At 37.2% G+C, this 6000-nt stretch overlaps 1 protein-coding gene across 1 annotated transcript in view; it reads left to right on the top strand.

Annotated features, from left to right (window-relative positions):
- The first annotated feature begins 5159 nt into the window (after positions 1–5159).
- Positions 5160–6000, top strand: part of samd4a (sterile alpha motif domain containing 4A) — a 50866-nt gene continuing 50025 nt past the window's right edge. The window contains 1 exon segment of the mRNA XM_069165794.1: positions 5160–5336. The gene's annotated coding sequence lies outside the window, so the exon portion shown is untranslated.

Genomic DNA, 6000 nt, shown 5'->3' with positions numbered 1-6000 from the left:
TCGACTGCGTGTTTATTCACGGCGCACACAGATGTTCGCTCCGTTGAAAAAAAGACAGATAAATCTTTCATTACATCCATGAAGTGTCAGAAAAAGAAGGAAAAATAGGAAACAAAATCCTCCTTTTATTTTGACTTCGGAAGATTCACGATTTGAACGTTCAAAGCCGTTTTAACCAATAAGATTTAATTCAAATCCATTAATCCTCTCAGATGCAAGCTTTGACTTTGAAAGCGTTGTTATTTTCTCTTGTTTTTTTGCGGTCAAATAAGTATGAAAACGATGTATTTTCTTGGAACAGGAAGAAGTTTTTTAAAACAAAACCAGATGTCCTCATTTGGGGACAGTAGCCTTATTTTACGCTATAAAACAATCAAGTTGAGTGTTTCACAAACTATAAAACTGTTATACGCTATACGAAAATAATAGCAAACACATCGAAAAACTTGAGGATTTGTTCAGGGAATAGTTTGAACTATTTCAGTCTTTCTGCTCCGGACAGAGAAATATGGTCTGATAATGTATCCTATAACTACAAAAAAATGTAAAATCAGTTGATGTAGATTTATTTGTACCTTGTGCAAAAACTATTTATACTCTTGCAAACCCAAATCTTCCGGAGTCCCGTTATCTCAGTCTTAAACTTTCACTTTGCATGAACAATCGGCACACCACAGGCCTGTCAATCAAACAGACACGCCCCCCAAAAAGGCGTCTTTTCAAAGCTTATTTTTGAATTCATTACGGATTATTTTCAGATGGACCTCCAGAAAACTAATAAGAAGGAGCGACTTTAGCTAAAAACACAGTGATAGCTGGTGGAGACATTTTATTGACTGAGAATTTCACGAGAGAAGTTGAATGGGAGTCTATGGCGCCGGAGGATTTTTGGAGCCGACCTCTAGTGGCACTCGGTGGTATTGCAGCTAAAGGCACTTCATCATCTGCCTCATTTTTCAGAGCCGGAAGCCACGAACACTTTTATATACGGTCTGTGGATAGCAGTATATCCCGACACGCCATTCACATTGTCATGTGATACTTTGGTATTTGTATAAATAATAGTTATGACCACTTTACTGTAAGTGTTGGAAAAGTCAGAGCGCCTGCGCTTCATCTACATGACCGTAGGACATATAAAGACTTTTCCTCGCCCTCCTTTGAGAGTGAAGCCGTCGGCCTTCAGCGAGGTCGTGTTGTGTGCAGCAACTAAACGATACTCCACGTTAAACAGCGGAAATACGCCCTTTAAACAGGCCGAGAATCAAGACAACTGGAATCTCCCACGCTCTCAAATGCATCAATACTGCCCGAGTTATTATGAAAATGGTGAATGTGTCCTTTTAACTGAGGAGGGAACGTGTTGCCTCTGAACCTGCCGGTTGAACCTCCGCAGTTGAGTTCAGTGAGCTCAAAACTTCAAAACAGAGTAAAAATGGAAAATGTATGAAACCCTGAAGTTAAAGTGGAAACAGACAAAGCCGGAGGGGGAGGGGGGGGGGGGAGGGGGGGCAGCTTGTTTTTTAGCCCCCAGGGGGTCACTGACAGGGTTAATCTGGCCTCCGGCCCAGTGTGAGGAGCAGAGAGGCGGAGCCGACGGTGGTCTGGATTTCTGACAGAGGCATGACTCAGCAACTTTACATGTGGAGGTTTTGTAACAGCACATTCGTGCATTTCATTTACAGTCGATGTGCTGCTTCGTTGACAAAAAGAAGCAGCTCAAAGGAAAAGACTTTAAAAAGAAGCTCAGTCTGTTGTGTTTTCCTGATTTTTGACCTGATGGTTTAATTTCATCACCGAAACATAAAATAGCTGCAGGTCTTACAAACATTAAATTCAGCTCCAAAGGTTTAATTTAAAAAAGTATATTTTTTCTCTTCCCTGCTGTCCTCTGTAATTTTACTTTTTATGTCCATTTGCAGACATCTAGATGTTACACTTTTATAACCCAAAAAATGGGATTATTGTGAGAGTGGGTCTCTGAAAATGAGAAAATATCGTCAATTTCAGTCAAATCTTGTGAGAATTTGTAGTTGGTTAATAAATGCATACCTGTTCTGCTGTTTATTGGGGTCCAGATCATATAAATGTTGTTATTTTTTATCAAATGTCTTTATGTGCTGCAGATATAATCAATTATTTAAAGCCCTGCTGCTTTTTAATCACACCAGGCATGATCGTAAAACAAGTATTGACCTCAAAAGTCTCAATTTCACTCATTAACTCTGCAGAAATCCTGCATGTAAAACGTTTCAGCTGTTTACAATCAGTGAATCAGACAATAACGCAGCGTCATCTTATCTGAAGGTGCAACCTGTACAAAAGTTACGGATCGCAGCTCTAAAAGGCAAAAATCTAAATACTAATATGAAGACGAATGTTGCACGACCACCAAAGTGTAAAACACTTTCACAATAGTTCACCTTTGGCGCCCCCCGGTGGCAGCATCCATAAAGACAAGACGAGGTTTGCTCTCTTAAAATCCTATTTTGTCATTTTTTTTAATCAAATGTGGAGATACAGGAACAACATTTATTCACGTCTAAGCGGCGCCTTGATTTGAGTGCTTGTGAGATGATTTTCAAAACTATTTATTAACATTTTTTTTCATATTCTGCTATATCTATATTTAAAATTCTTCATTTCACCTTCATCAACTTGAATTTCTTATGCAGTTTCTTTGCAAATTATCTCTGAACATTTCTTGTTCTTCTTCATTTCCTGTTCTTCTTTTTACTCGTTGCATTTTTTTTGTTTGATTGTTTTTCAATTTTATTGTTTCCTTTTCAGAATTATTGTCTTTTCAATCTTGCTATAACATCTCCACCGTTGTTCCTTATTTTTGTTCAACTACTCCATCCCTTCTTTGTTTAATTACTTGTGACTGTTAAAAAAAATATTACAGCAAGTCCAAAAGATATTATCTCCATTTATGATAGAAAAATCAAATATATAATGTAAACACCATTTTAATTCAATTTTACATACAACTTTTAATTAAAATGTTGCATATTTTTAATGCACTAAAACAAAGATGTTATTTGAAAACAGATAGATTAATATATCTTTATAGGGGTATCATGTATTTTTAAAATGTTAATGTTTTTATGATGTTTATGCTTTTATGGGACGTTTCTGTGATGTAATAGGAAACATCAGCCTCACGGGGGCGCTAAAGGGCAGATTTATGTTTTTACTCTCAAAGACACTCAAATTAAAAGTTTGTGTAGGGAGTGCAGTGTAGTTTCCCTTCAACTCACCATGAGGGAACAAATACTTCACCAGCGTGGAAAAAGACACGTTTGTTTTTTATATGTGTATGAGGACACGTAGAAACCGTGATGTAACAATACTCTATTACGAGTAATAAAATCCTGCATGAAAAAAAAACAAAAAACCACAACCCAAGCAAAATGTAGAGAAAGTAAAACAACTGGTTTCTTTTAGTTGATGATTAGCAGCAAAGAAAATAAAGCCAAGTTCTGATCCACAAATCATGCTTTCAGTTTTTTGGACTTTTCTAATCTTAGATTTTTGCTGAGATGTTGGATCGGCACATTACAAGTAAAAGTCCTGCATTTACACTCATTCACATACTTTTTGCGGACGTATAAGCAGCTAACTTTTACAATTTTAAGTACTTATTTGGCAGAATTTCTGCCCCTGTAACTGGTATAACAACCTGCCTTGTTAATAATAATTCTGATGTCAGTTTTATTAGTGATGGTGACACATTTACTTCAAAACAATGCTGAGGCACTGATACTTTTTCCATTTTTTTCCATTTTTGTATGTATAACCTTCATTTTAAAAGCGACTGTGAAGGAAAAAAAACAACTCCCAACAGTGTGTAAAGCAGCATTAAATGAAAATACTCAAGTGCCTCAAAATTGTACTTATAGTCCCCCCCCCACCCTTCACTCTCTCTCTCTATTTTGGTGCTTCCTCGCGCTGCCAAGCCCCTGACGTAATGCTCCGCTGTTAATGATTAGCATGTGGAAACGAGCAGCGCGAGCCTCCCTACGTCAAGGTGACCGAAGCGTAGCCGGAAGTAGACTGGTCCTGCCTTCAGAATAAAATCATCATGTTTTTTTTTTTTTTTTTTTTTTTTTTTTTCAAACTCATGGAAGATGTGCAGTGTTGACGAGTAACCAACTACTATAAAGATCTGTACTTAGGTACAATTTAGAGGTAGCCCACTTGCACTTTACTTGAGTATCAGCATCTACTTTACACCTGTACTGCACTACATTTCAGAGGCAAAAATTGTCTGTTTTATTTCATTACATTCATCTAATGACTTCAGTTAAATTACTTAAATTAACATAACATGACATAACATAACATATTATTCTATAATACAAAACTTTATTAAACCCAGGGGGAATTTGTTTGCAAATTATTTTGATAATTGCGTGATTGTTTTAGTCAGTTTCCAAACCAAAACGGCTTCATCAAAGAGAATATTTGGTGTTGTTTTTAATTCTGTATATCATTGTATACTAAATTAGAGCTGCAACAATTACTCGATTAAACACTGAGTTGATCAACAGAAAATTAATGACCAAAATTTTGATAATTCACTAATTGTTGAGTTTTCCATTTTTGTGTGAAAAATGCAACAATTCTGATTGCAGCTTCTTAAATGTGAACATTTTCGGGTACTTTTTCTCCTCCATAATAATACATAGAATATATTTGGCTGTGATGCACTTTTGTTTTTGGGAAATACAATTTTCACTATTCTCTGACATTTTAAAGACCAAATGGCAAATAGTTTAATTAAGAAAATGATTGACAGATTATCCAATAATACAAAAATAATCGTTAACAAGTCACCCTGAACTAAATATTTTGCTGGTTTTGACAGTTGGTCGAACAAATCAAGGTATTTAGGCACAACTGTGACATCGTTTACATTTATTTACAATTCAGTTAGTAAATTGAAAATAAAATAAGAAACAAATGAATTTATACAGAAAATCTCAGCACGGACTAAAAACTGAAACTAAGAGTTTTGCCTCGTTAGGTGGGAATTAAAAAAAAAAAAAAAAAAAAAAAAAAAAAAAAACCACACCGCGCTGCCGAACTTTATTTTGAAATCCGTAACCGGAAGCTGTTAACCGGCGTCGGGCCCGTCTTGACGGTGGTGTTTTAGACCAGAGGAGAACCGTCTGCTGGGGGAGAGAGACGAGAGGAAAAGTTAGTCAAGATGGCAAATCCAACAGACCGGGAGTGAAGGGGCACCGCTCCCCCCACCATAAAAAAAAAAAAAAAAAGAGCTGAGTCTGTCGCCCGTCCTGAGACAAACCCAACGATGCTGACCGGGCCAGCAGGTAAGGAACCGTTAAAACTCGGTAACTTCCAACCGTTTACCGTTTACTCCGCTGAAGTTCCTCGGCTGACGGTTTTTTTTTTTTTTTTTTTTTTTTTTGGTCCACTCTTCATTTTTTTTTTTTTTTTTTTTGCCTCCAAGACGAAAAAAACGGAAAAAATAAATAATAAAAAAATACCAGTCGTCTATCAGAACCGAGCTTTTTCGAGCTCGGACCGGTTCTCTGACGCCGTTTCATTCGACCGGAGTGTTTACGTTATTTATTAACGTTGTCGTGTCTCTAACGGTGTCGGGAGGTCGGGACTCTTTCTTTCTTTCTTTCTTTTTTTTATATCTTAAAGTTGCTCCGAGGTTTTTTTTTTTTTTTTTTCCTTCTGTGGGGAAAGTTCTCGATAGAGAACCAAAAAAAATAAATAAAAAATAAAATAAAATAAAAAAATAAAACCGGACCGATATCGACACGCGTATTTTATTCGTTGTGTTTGATACTGACTGCTCACGCACACACACGCACGCACACACACACACAGTCATATCCGCCAACGGTCATCGCCTGTGTGCTGATGAAGCAAAGTGACAGTTATAGACAGCGAGCGAAACGCTCGCGCGCTACCGGACTCGTGCTCTCCGGTCTCCGGCGAGTCTTCGGCTCAACCGGCGCTCCG

This window comes from Embiotoca jacksoni, unplaced genomic scaffold (assembly GCF_022577435.1).
Source record: "Embiotoca jacksoni isolate LCO1_2020_lvr unplaced genomic scaffold, fEmbJac1.0.p SCAF_35, whole genome shotgun sequence".
NCBI lineage: Eukaryota > Metazoa > Chordata > Actinopteri > Embiotocidae > Embiotoca > Embiotoca jacksoni.
The sequence above is the reverse complement of the archived record's forward strand: the minus strand, read 5'-3'. Positions and strand labels throughout refer to the sequence as shown.